This window comes from Myotis brandtii, unplaced genomic scaffold (genome assembly GCF_000412655.1).
Source record: "Myotis brandtii unplaced genomic scaffold, ASM41265v1 scaffold1719, whole genome shotgun sequence".
In the NCBI taxonomy this organism is placed as follows: Eukaryota; Metazoa; Chordata; class Mammalia; order Chiroptera; family Vespertilionidae; genus Myotis; species Myotis brandtii.
Genome location: NW_005356337.1, coordinates 282,188 through 294,938, shown reverse-complemented (window position 1 = coordinate 294,938; position 12,751 = coordinate 282,188). Strand labels below are relative to the sequence as shown.

At 49.0% G+C, this 12,751-nt stretch overlaps 1 protein-coding gene across 8 annotated transcripts in view; it reads right to left on the bottom strand.

The window, feature by feature from the left end:
• Positions 1-12,751, bottom strand: part of SORBS2 (sorbin and SH3 domain containing 2) — a 311,892-nt gene that overhangs the window by 132,472 nt on the left and 166,669 nt on the right. For 2 of the 8 annotated variants that reach the window (XM_014537085.1, XM_014537091.1), the window contains exon 3: positions 219-274. The exons of the other annotated variants lie outside the window; for them this stretch is intronic. The gene's annotated coding sequence lies outside the window, so the exon portion shown is untranslated. The remainder of the gene's footprint in view (positions 1-218; positions 275-12,751) is intronic. 8 annotated transcript variants of the gene reach the window in all.

Below are 12,751 nucleotides of genomic sequence, written 5' to 3'. Positions count from 1 at the left end.
TCTGCGGAATCCCCAGGTGGAAATTCTGCTGGTACCACAGTGGCATGAATGCCAAGGAGAGGCCAGAGCACACGCACGCATACTCCGATTGCCCATCGTTCCCTTCCCTTCCCTTCCCTTCCCTTCCCTTCCCTGAGAGCCATGGTTAAAATGCATGCAGATCTCCTGGCCTGTCAGCCCCAGCCCAGCGCCCTTCCCCGTGCGTGCAGCGAGCGTACCTTCTGAAGAAGTGCACCCAGATCACAATGGTATATGAGTCTGTCCTATTCTGGCTCTAGAAAAGAAACGGCACAGTGAGTAGGTGGGTGGGATCTGCCCACAATTGCAAAGCAACCACAACAGCCGTGTAACCAAACTGAGAAAATGTAAATTTACCATTATTTATATATATATATAATATGCTTTTTTCTTTACAAGGCTTGACACCTACTTATCAGGAAAAACCTATGAAAAGGAAACTGCAAATCTAGGGGTAGGCAAAAGTAGGTTTACAGTTGTGTACAAATAAATAACACACTCATTCATAAATAATAATACAAAATAAACCCCGGTTTCACCTACTCAGAGTAAACCTACCTCTGCCCACCATGTACTTGCCATATCTTTAGTTTGTAAGAGACCGCGAGCCACTGTAATGCTATGGAGAGGGGTATATCGGGACCGTTTTACCCAGGGTTGGTTCTAGGTGGGGGTGAATGGGCAGTGTGGCTTTGGCAGCCCCGGCCCGGTTTGCTGACTAATTTCCACTTTCCTTGCCCCTTTATTTGAAACGAACATTCTCTAATGAAGCTCCATCACCGCTGATCAGCACTGAGGAGGATGGAAGCGCGCAGTATGGCGAGGACCTTAGTGCTAATACACGTCATTCCTGCCGTTCCCACCGGCTCTGTGCTTTTCTAGTTCTTTCCACGTCTGTGTGGAGCAGAATGGAAGAGGAAGGGATCTAAAGGCCAAGAGGGAGCAAGCCATTTCCTGCCCAATGAGGTCGGCTCTCTCACCCCCTCCCGTTCCCCACTGAGAGCTCCACTATCCTCTCTCCACCCAAAGCCAGTTCCTATGTAAGGAGACCCCCTCCTCAGGTTCCCCCTCCTCAAAGACTCTTCCCTGAACATTTGCACCAGCTCTTGATCCTCTCTCTCTCTCTCTGCAGCTCGAATCTTTGTTGCCCAGACTCTTTCCACAGAGTCACCTTCGGGGTCTGCTCTAGCAACTGAAGGGGTGCAGCAGCTGTCTGTCCAGGCTCTACAGCAGGGGTCCTCAAACTACGGCCCACGGGCCACATGCAAATACAACTATTGTATTTGTTGCCGTTTTGTTTTTTTACTTCAAAATAAGATATGTGCAGTGTGCATAGGAATTTGTTCATAGTTTTTTTTAAACTATAGTCCAGCCCTCCAACGGTCTGAGGGACAGTGAACTGGCCTCCTGTTGAAAAAGTTTGAGCACCCCTGCTCTACAGTGTGCAAGAGACAGCAAACACACTCTGCTCCCTGGGGGACATTGTATTTTAAGTGAGACATTTGTCTTTTCTAAGCACAAGATGGACCCCAGGGGCAGGCATTTCACAGCAGGGAGGGGTGAGGGTGATAGGACGTGGGGGCTGCATGGGGGTTGGTGGGAGCTCCTCTGGGACCCTCGCATCCCTTCCTGAGGCAGATGCCTGGTTGTCCTATTTCAAGGGATGGCCCTGATTTCACGGTGAGAAGCAATATGTGTTTCTGCAGATAAGTCAATCCCCAAACAGCAATAAATATTCCATTTTGACATCGTGGGCAATTTGCTTCAAATGACGCAGGGTTAGCTGTTCTGTCCCTTCTGGGCAGAACACTATTTGCAGATATCTGCGAATTTGGGAAGGGAGTGTGTTTCCTAAATGGAACTATTTTGACGACAAGGAGAAAAAGGCAAATTGCACGCGCGCGCGCACACACTCACACACACTTGCACAAATCCCTCCAAGTCTTCATTCAAATGCATCTGCTTCGGTTAAATTTTAGTTAAATTGCTGTTTCTGGTTTATATTCCCGTGTGTGTGTGTGTGTGTGTGTGTGTGTGTGTGTGTGTGCTTTTGTCCCCGTTGTCGATGATGGATCAAAATGTTTCTCTTCAGATAACTAAAATTCTGTGCATATGCCTTGATGATGCTTAGATTATTTAACAGTTGTAATGAACAAATATCTCAGAAAATACTTAGAATTTAAATTTTAATACAGTGCCAGTGTTGCCAAGTTCCCTGCAACACAGCTGTAGGATTTATTGCAGCCAACACTTACCACGCTTACTGTGTGCCAAGCTCTTTTCCAAGCTTTTATATTAGCTCAGGTAATCCTCCCAATCATACCAGGTGGGGCCACTGACAGGTGCCAGTTCCCCAGGCCTAGGTGATGGGCAGGGCCTCCACACAGCGGCCGGGCCCTGGCATCAGTGCTCAGACACACTCTGCTATGGCCATGGCCATGGCCATGGCTATGGTAAAAGTGTCCCTTTGTAATGATCCCAAATAGTTGGCTCATTATGGCTTCCTGCGTGCTCGGCTACTGAGTCAAAGAAGAAGCAAACTCAGTTCACTTGTAGTTGTTTCATCCTTCAAAATGACTAACCACTAACCTCCATGCAGGTGTCACAGTGCACGTTTAGGCTTGTGCCAAATTAAAAAAAAGTATGCTTTGCAACTAAGGCAATCAGAGGATTGAAATAAATGGCAAATTGATGCCCACGTTTGAAAGTGAAGGATAGGAGCATATGTCACCCCAAAATATGAGTGCAGGAGTTCAGGAAATGACACCCCAAAATATGCCACTCTGGTCTATATTGACTATTTTGACATGTAGACACTTGAAAATTAGCAACTCAGGGAGAGGCTTCCTCTGAGCTCCCTTATCTGCCTAAAGACAGAACCTCTAAGAGAATCTCAACTGTCATTCATTTTTGGGGGGGAGTTTCATCTACCAGGGAGGACTGACTCTTACCATAGGAGAGGAGACTAGATGTCCACACCACCCTCAGACACACTCTCACAAGCCATCACACCCTCCCCCCCCTTCTCCTAAGGGCCATTCATCTGTCCTGAAAACCATTTCCTCTGCCCCCCGAGAGGCCCACATCCCCCACCCAGTTCCCTAGGAAGGTGGTTTTGCAGCCTGAATTCTTAGCCACCTGGGGAGTTACTCATTTTTCTCTGAGTCTCTCCCATGTACAGATGAGGTATCTGTGCTAATAAACTTCCTTTTGTTTTTCTCTTGTTAATCTGTCTTTTATGACAGGGGCCTCAGCTAAGAACGCAGAAAGGTAGAGGGGAAATTATTTCTTCCTCCCCTGCGAAAGTCTGAGGGTGCCCCAGGACCCTTAAGGTAAAAGCTGTCTGTTCACATAGGAATGGGGTATCCTGGAGGTTACTGAGCGGACCTAGGACGGGGGAGAGAGAAGGGCGGGAAAGAGAGTTTTAAGGAGAGGCTGAAGCCCATGACATTAAGGACCACAGTGTTAGTTTCTGCTTGTACAACTGTAACAGTCTGAAAAGGAGGCTTCCGACAGCAGGCCTTCCCCCTGGAGCCGATGCTGGATTAGGCCCAGGCCCCGTATGCATGTGGAGGACTCTGGGGTGGTCCTCGCCACTGGCTGAGCCCAGGGCCACTCTGACACAACCCACTAAAACCCAAGCGTGCTCTGTGGGGGAGGAACAAACCTCCCTCTACCCTCAAGGTTCTCTGTCTGGTCTAATAACCCAACAGACATGAGGCAGATTAGCAAGCGAAAATCACCAAGTTCAATACACACGTATGTATGGGAAGCCCACATGCATGTGAGAGTCAGAGACCCCACATCCATGAGAGGTTCCGAGGCAGAGAGGGGGACTGAGGGATGTAAGGCATCCTGAGCGAGGGAGGAGGCAGATGCCTTAGGGGCTTCGCCGCAGGATGATAAGATGCTTAGTAAATAGAAGTTTGTCCTGCCCTCTGGATAGGTCAAATGAGGTTATCTCTGACCATCTCTTATTATGGGTGAGGCCCCTGGTCCAGGTTCTTCTAGGTAGTTAGAGGGAGGGGCAGGAGTTTCTCTTGGGCCTGAACCTGAAATTGCCTTTAGCTCAAAACAATCAGCATACCATAGAAGCACACCTTGGGGTGACTAGCTCTGAACCCCCACAACTCCAAGACCACGCTCAAGATTCATTCGTTCCTGTTTGCTACCTACGCGCCCCACAGCCGCCTGCAGAGCAAAAAGAACAGCAAACTAACTAAAGGAGTCATCCACACAGCAGCTCCCTCTGGGCAGAGACTGAAATCAGGGGCTGGTCGTCCATGTTGAAGTGAATTGAAAGATGTCCCAGCCGGGGAGCCTGCCCCATTTTCCTTATCAATGCCAACCTCCTGGCAGAATTCCCCCCTGTCCCCATCGCCAACATTTTCACTCCAGGGGAGCAGGTCCAGTGATGTAGAATGAAGCCTCTGAGCCCTGGGTGTCTGTTAGCAACATCTACTAATCTGAGCTTCTAACCTCCTTTACTAAGAACAGTGACCAAGGTAAGAACTGGAGACATTCACTGGCATCGAGGTGGCTCACAGTTTCTCCCTTTTCAGTGGTCACTGAAGTGCTCTGAAAACACTGCTGCTTTCACTGTTTTTTCGGGGCAAGAGAGAAGGAGAGGTTGATTTTCCAGTGGGTGTTCTGACTTGGCACTTAGACTTTCTCCTGCTTTCAAGTCTCAGGTCTGGGGCTTAGAGGGGTTTGGTATGGAAAGCAGCCTCTGTCCAGCCCGATGTCCACTCCAGGCCTGGCGAGAGCCGGGGTGGGGAGAGGACGCTGGGATTATCGGAGTTGGGTCTCCTCTTTTCTCAATCAGTCCAGACTGGGTCTGCTCCTTCCGAACCCGAGGCCCTGGAATGGCCGGACCCTGTAGGCAGACCTGTGCTGACAACACAGTTGCAATTCGAAGGAAATGAAATTTTCTTGGGAAAAGGGGGATGGAGAGAGAAGGGGAATCCCAGCCTTAAAAAAAAACAATTGAAAACACTGTCATCTCGAAAAGTAGCTGGTCTGTCAGCCCCCAGACAGCCAAGAGGTCCTCCTCCTAAAGCCCACGTGGGATGCTTAGGTGCATCTGTGTGGCCCCAGCATCGGAGAAGGGAGGACACCTGCATGAGGACTGGCATGTCGCACAGTGGAAGGGCAGGTGAGGAGCTAAAGGACCTTCCCACCCAGAAAGCCACATCTCCGCAAAATCGGGTCCTGCCCGCTCTCTAAAGGCCTTGGCCTCCTGCGGAGCTCCAAGGGAAAAGGAAGGGGGAAAGTGGAAGGGCAGGTGAGGAGCTAAAGGACCTTCCCACCAGAAAGCCACATCTCCGCAAAATCGGCTCCTGCCCGCGCTCTAAAGGCCTCGGCCTCCTGCGGAGCTCCAAGGGAAAAGGAAGGGGGGAAAAAGTAGTAACACAGTGAAGCTTCCTGCAATAAACAAACCTTTCCCTCTCCACGCAGTGTACAAAACACATGCTGTTGATCCAAACAGGGGACAGAAAGAAGCTCAGTGGCTTCTGGTTTGAAGGACCAGCCAACCACCATCAATGAAACCGAGATGGAGAAGCAAAACACAACCTACAACGCACATAACTACCAGCTGGGAAGTGTGAGAGGAAGAACCCACAGAACTGGAGGGGCAGGCAGAAGGTTTTTGTGATTTCCATTCCTTCTGCCTCCAAGCCTCAAGCAAGCAGGCGGCTCCTTCGTGGGCAGCTTTTAGCCTACGCAGATATCTGCTGACCCTGGGACACGTTATTCACATTCTAGGCGATTTTCATGTAAGCGATTGCGCTGTTCACCTCTGGGGTCATTCAAATATTTCCTGAGAAATTGGCTGCATTCGGTTCTTTCTGGGAACGCCACATGTTTCATTTTGGTGCGGAGCAGAGGACAGACTGGGCCTTCGGACAGGGGCTGAGCTCATTTCACTGAGCTCCGTGGGGGAGGGTAGTGATGGGCCCGGAGGCCAGGCCAGCGCAGCCCAGGTTTCTTCCTTCTTCCCTGACAGAAACAGCAAAACACGCCTCAGGGTTTTGCAACTGGGCGAGTTTAGAAACATACTGAAGCTTTGTACCCTGCCAAGTGTTTTAGAAAAAAAACTCCTTTCTTTCTGTTCCGTGCCAAAAAATGTTACCCCTTAAATATTTGTTCCCATATCTGGCTACATGTCCGGGATTTCTTCTTTGCTAAGAATGATAATTTTTTTTTCTGGGACATAAAAATGCCCCTTGCGCTATCAGATCCAACATCTCTTTATATAGAAAAAGCATCTGAAGCATCCACCAGTGGGGCTAAGGAGGGGTCCTTACTTGACATGGCCTCTTAAATTACATTTGATTAAATATTTGGCCTTTGAACTCTTTTTGTGACTCTCAGTGGAGAGTTCAGGCTTGTTTTACAACAGTCTCCACTCTGCTTTTCCTGCCACTGCCCTCCTTCCTCTCCCCTTTTACTAGAAAGCATTGAACAAGAACTAATTTCTGTCTTTGACCAAAGTAATACCTCGGAAATGGAGCCAGCGCAAGGGAACCCTCAGGTTTCCATTCTCTGTTTGCATATTGAGCTGGAATTGGAGGGCTGGCTGTCAGGGCTTCGGGAACTCTAGCATTCAATAAGTGTGAACGTGCAAATTAGCCGCCAAGCTTCATAGAAAGTGAATAATGCAGCCCAGAGCTGGCTGGCTTCCACTGCTGGTGTCCTACTGATCTCGCTGTGAGGTGAAGCAAGACGCATAGGAACACTGAAAAATAGCAATTTGTAAGGAGTTGGTTTGGTATGTTCTTTTTTTACCAGCTACAGAACGGCAATTACATTCACAAAGTCAAAAAAAGCTAATAAACAGTCGTAGAGTGGAGAATACAGGACAAAACGGTATCATGCTTGAAGAAGCAGTACTACCTGTGCAACTCAAATGTGGTTAATAGTCACATGGAAACATACTGTGAGGCATTAGCTCTCATAAAGCCACTAATAGCCCAGTGCAATACACTACAGACTCAAAGCTTAGCATTGGGTAACTTGAATGGTCATCGGTGGTGGTTGATATTGAATGAGTCATTGTAAGTAAACCTACTATAAACAAAAAGCATGCTAAGCTGATATATGGTGTTATTGCTAGTTAGCTGGTTAAGTTTTAAAATCTCCGTGTGTAAAGGTGTGTGTGTGTGTGTGTGTGTATCTAAAGTGGTGTGTGTGTGTGTATCTAAAGTGTGTGTGTGTGTGTGAGAGAGAGAGAGAGAGAGAGATTGGGATGGGGGATCTTTGTTCCTTTATAAATGGTTCCCTCTAAACTTCCTGGCTTGCAAATCTTTGTCACTCTTTTTAAAAATCTCAAAACACAAGCCTATTATATTTGGAGAGCACATAAAGATGAGGACACGGAAGCGTCTCAGAAAGAGCACAGGACAATATGATTCTGAAATGCCACCATGTTGCCGCAGAATAAACCAAGATTCCCTCCAAAAGTAATACCAAGGAACCAGGAACCGGAGGAAGTAGCAGATTGTTGCGTTGCCTTCAGCCCACTGCCATCCTGCCCAAGTCAGACCCAATAACATTCCCATCCCTCTCCCAGCTCATTAGCACAGGCCCTTTCCCCACGCGCGCATGGGGAAGCAGGCATTTACATTTTGAAATGTCAAGCATCTCAGAACACTTACGTTTTGTGGCACCAGGTCTGCCATGGTAAAGGATGGATGAAACCCAGCACAGTGAGCCTGCCTCCTAGGACCGGCAAATCAGCACCGCGATGCACCCGAGCCAGAAATAATACCCTTCATCCGCTGCAATTGGGTTAGTATCAGTGCTATAAAAAATAGATGACGGAAAACCGGAGCCCACGACAGAAATACAAGTCTGCCTGTGGCTTCAACAGGCCTGGAGCACAGCGAAGGGGTGGTCTTGTCTAGACACTGAACTTGGGCTTCACCTGTGCTGGTCGGCAGGCCCACGTGCACAGTGTCCTCACCCGCTCTGGGCCCTGATGCACTCGCATAAATGGCAGAGCTGGGCACATGCTAGATGTGAGCTGTCACAGAAACCTCAGCCTATGGAGTATCGCTGTGCAGTGCGCAAGTTATTTATGGTGCTTGAGTTTTTCTCTTTGCTTTTGCAAAAAAAGGTGATTTCCCACAAAAGAATGACCGGTGGCTTTGGCATTAGGGGAGCGGAGCTGGAAGTCGGTGAGAGAAAGCCTTGAAGGCCGCCCGTCTGCACTGCAGCGTGAACGATGCTCAGAGGCCCAAATGCAAAATAAGCGCCATAGGTCCTGTGGCTTAGAATCCGAGTCCGAACCTGTGCAGAGAAAATCTAGCTAAAACTTGCAAAACGAGGACCTGTGTCTGTACTCTGTCTGAGAATACAGGGATGCAGGCTGAAAAACTACCGTTGTATAAGAGAACACATCTGAAAACTAACGTTGTGTAAGAGAACAGGAGGAGTCGAGAAGGAAAAAAGGCAGAGAGAGAAATGTGTGAAAAAGACCTTCGCTTCTTGGGGGCCGTCCCTGCTTCAGATGCTGTACCTGAGACCTACCCTCCTCCTTACCTTTAAGGCGCACCCTTGCTTTTGCGTCTGCCCCTGAGTAGACACTGCCCTAGAGTCTATACAAAGTCATCTGAAAATACATGTTTGTATTCATTGTCTCCTTGTTTCTGGTCCACTAGGTTGGACTAACCCAGCCATAACCCATACACGGGCCCGCTCACAGGAGCGAAGTGAAAGCCTGGCCCTGTGCAGAGGCCACTGCTCAGATGCTCGTCTCCTCGCCCCACCTGGTCCTGGTCTGTGTTTGCTTCCTCACCTCTGACATTTCTCAATCCCTGCGGTTGCATGCAGCCGCTAGCCCCTCCAAGGTCGGAGGCCCTTCCGGATCCCCCACCTGCTCTCTCTGAGATTGGTATCTCAGCTGCTTGCGCTATTTCTGATTTAACCTGCCCCACTGGCTTCTCTCTGCTCACCGTTGCTGAAGATACTGATTTCTAGTTCTCAGGGGCCAGGTCTGGCTCCGGGAGTTTGGGTGTGGAGTTCCAATCAACCCTGAAAGAATTTTATCATTCAAGCCGGTCAGTAAACAAAACAAAAACCCAACCCAACCCACGGACCTATGTAAAGGTGGTTCCTGTACATGCCAGGAGCCCGGGCTGTGGGGATGGATGGCCAGCTTTGCTGTCAGCCACTTAACCTTGGACATGGCAAAATGGGGACAACAACAGTACCTGCTTTATAAGTTGCTTTCACTCCTCATGCATTTGCTAGTTCCTTCAGCAGATATTTATTGAGTACCACTATCTCCCAGGCAACAGGAATCCAGAAAAGATAAGAGCCCATCCCCTCAGGGAGTTTGCAGACTGAATAAGATAAACCACTCACCTTGCTAGCTGTTATTATAACAACAATGAGCTTTTAGGGAAGGTTTAAACATCGGAAATAAAGATATACCTGCTGGAGTGAAAGGGAAAGAAAATGTAAGGATGTCAAGAAAGAGGAGTCATTGCTAAAATCATTTATGCCCCTGGCATGAAGTTGATTCTGATTGTTTCTAATCCTCGACCTTGAGGTGACATTGCACAATTGGGAACATGTACTTATGAAGTCCCTACCTATATGCACGCCATCTGACAGCACCACGCAGCTGCAGGGCCCTCAGCGTGAGTCAGCTCGAGTCAGCGCCCTCCTTACTGAGAGAGCCAGAGAGCATGGACAAGCAGCCTGGAGCCCTTGGGCGTGGTCGCTCCCAGCTCCAGTGTCCTGAGCAGGGATCTCATTTCCACCCACCCACCTAAGCACCCTTGATCTGAACCTGAGATCGCAAGATCAGGCGGTGGGGAAGATTGGGGTTTCACCGTCCCTTTTTTAAGTTACCTTATTTTTACAATCATTTCCATGTATGATTATTTTTGTAGCATCCTAGTGAGGTGGGCTAGTGTCACAACATGCTGCTTAGAGGAAATTTGCCGTTGCTGAGTCACCTGACCTCCCTAAATGTTGGCGCTGCAGGAAAACCCAGTGTTGTAGCTCCTCCTCTTTCTTGCAGACCCACCCATGCCTGAGAGCTGTGGACTTTGCAAGGATAGCTCCCCTTGCCCCTGGCTGCTCCTAGGATGGTGGGGAACAGGACCAATCCTCCCTCGGTCAAGCAGTCTCCTGCCAGGCGGAGCCATGTAGTCCTTTATTCCACATTGCCTTTCACTCCCGAGGATGTGATCTGCGAGGATTGACACCTCCTTTCAGGACATACACGCCCACTAGTTTAGAACTTGGTTGCTTCCCTTTACACTCCGCTCACTACTCTGCATTCTCCTCTCCACTCCCACAAATTCTGTGTGAGACAGGGTTCAGGTTTCAAATGAGTGGCTGGACAAGGCAAACTTAAAATTCATTGTATTTACTCCTTCTCCTCCTTCCCCCCACTCCACCCTTCTCCTCTCCTTCTTTTTTATTTATTTTTATTTTTTGTTATTCTGTCTCCCACTTCTGTTTCCTAAAAGTTCATGGGTTGGATGCTGTTACCACTATGCACTGTGATCCTGTGAGTGCTGGTGGTTTCAGACCCAGATCCCCATTGTCCAAGTTCCTGCCTTCCCACAGGATTTGGAAACACAGTAAGTAGTTCCATGCAGCCTTTTCCAGGGTCCCAGGACTCCTGGTGGGTATTGGATCCAGTTTTTCATATTAATCAATCAGCGTATGACTCTGATCATATTATATTTAGTAGAGAATTAAGACTTGGGGAGAATTTATTTTCATAGGTAAAAAACAAAGTAGCAACAGACAGGTAGCATTTCTCTTTTTGCTTCTCTTTGCTGGTGTGTCTTAATTTTAAGCATATACTACCCCCTCACCACACACACACACACACACAATCTGAAGATGCCAACTCAGGCAGCCTGAAGAGTGTGTGATGTAAGTCTATGTCCTCGATGTCTATAGTGAACTGTCTCCTGCCAGGACTCTTGCTGCCCTTTGGCCCTTCCTGAGAAGTGGGCAGCCCCAGCTGCCACACATACGTCTTCCTGGTCTTATCTTTGTCCCCTCCGCTCATCAGCAAAACCTCAACTATATCTTCCTACACCGTAGACTATGGAAAAGGCAGCAGGAGACGTCACAGGAGGAGTCAAAATGACAGACACTTGGAGGCGGGCGAGGGAGGGAGGGGAGCAAGTGACTTTTCATCAGGGTCACCTTTCGGCCAGATTTCCATGAGAGAATGTTTCCTCTATGCTGAAGTGGCTTGAAAAGTTATAGAAAGTTGGTTCCCTAGTGACATGATCCAGACCTTGAGCGGTTTCTGGAAAGTCCTCTGCTGACATCACCGTCGTCATGGTTTTAGGGTTGTCTTTCAGAAGCGTGATGGAGTCCTGTGGACCCGCATGGCCTCTTGTATTTGATTAGACTTAAGTGGGAATGGAGGCTGTGGCTACAGGAGGGGACAGACGGCCACAAGCCACCTGACAAGCTGAGCTCATCCTGGACTGACAGAGGGTCACAGATTCCTGCGTGGGGTCAGCTCTGCGAGAAACACCACATTCTGAGGACACTCTCCTCCCCACCAGCCAGACTGCCCCTAACCCGGCTGCGGCCTGGAGCTTTAAGCTACAAGCAAGAGGTGCAGCTTTTGGGGAGGCAGTAATTTGAATTTAGTGGCAGATGCATGAATGCGAGCTCACACAGGCTTTCAATAGGCTGACTGGGGAGGACTGGAAGGTGCTAGGTCATGGCCAGTGAGCTTGGGGTGCCTGACCTCTCTCGGCTGGAACACTGTAGACAAGAGGGCACTTGGTCTTCTCTCAGGGACAGCTGGAGCTCCCAAGTCTGTCCCATTGCGGGTCCCCACCTCGGCCCATCAGTGAGTCAGACCCCCAGGTGATGGGGCAGTGGCTTCTCCTTGTCCCCTCCCAGCATGCACTGCTCTGTGCCTGGAGCTGTGAAAGGTGTGCCTTGCCACCTCCTGGACCAGACATCCTGCATTTCTCCCTGGGGAGGTCTAAGCTGTGTAAGACTCGAGGCATATTTTGTGGGTTCTGGGGTGGTCCATCTGAAGTGGAGAGGATTGCTCCGGGCGACACTATGGAACTAGGAGGTTAGCATGTAACCGTACGTCATCCAGATGCGTGACCAGGGCCTTGTCAGTGAGGACTGGGCTCTAAGGAAGCCAATGTGCAGGATCACGGGCTGAGCAGCGGGGTCCCTGGGAGCGAGGCAGGTTTTCAGGAACCTCCCCCATCCACGGTGCCACCGAGTAGGCTCAGTCTTTCAGGGGAGCTTTTTGAATCAGGCTTTGATTTATGTGGTTTGTTCTGGAAAACACATTCAGAGTTTAGTGTCCGTCAATCTTATCCTCCCCTATTTCATCTGTTTCTGGGGTTTGAAGTAGGGGGAATGGTGATCAGAGCTACTGAGGGATTTATTATGGATTTTGTATCCACAGTTTGACATCAGTGACATTTTGGGGGTAAATCAAGTTGATTTGTTAAACCACTTCAGAATAATTTTCCCATCCAATTAGATTTTGTCACTGAGCTTCTTCGTCTGTTTGTTTGAAAAATGAGAGCTAAACGGGGCTCAGTAGAGCGGGTTTACATTTCATCTTTGGCGACGAGAGATTTCCGTGGGCTGTTTCTGGAGTCGAGTTTATTGCCGAGCGCCTGCGCCCTTCTGCATGAAGAAGCATCTTTCCACCTGAACAGCAAAGGGCTCCACCTACAGATTCTTGGGAGAAAACGGGAGGAAGGAG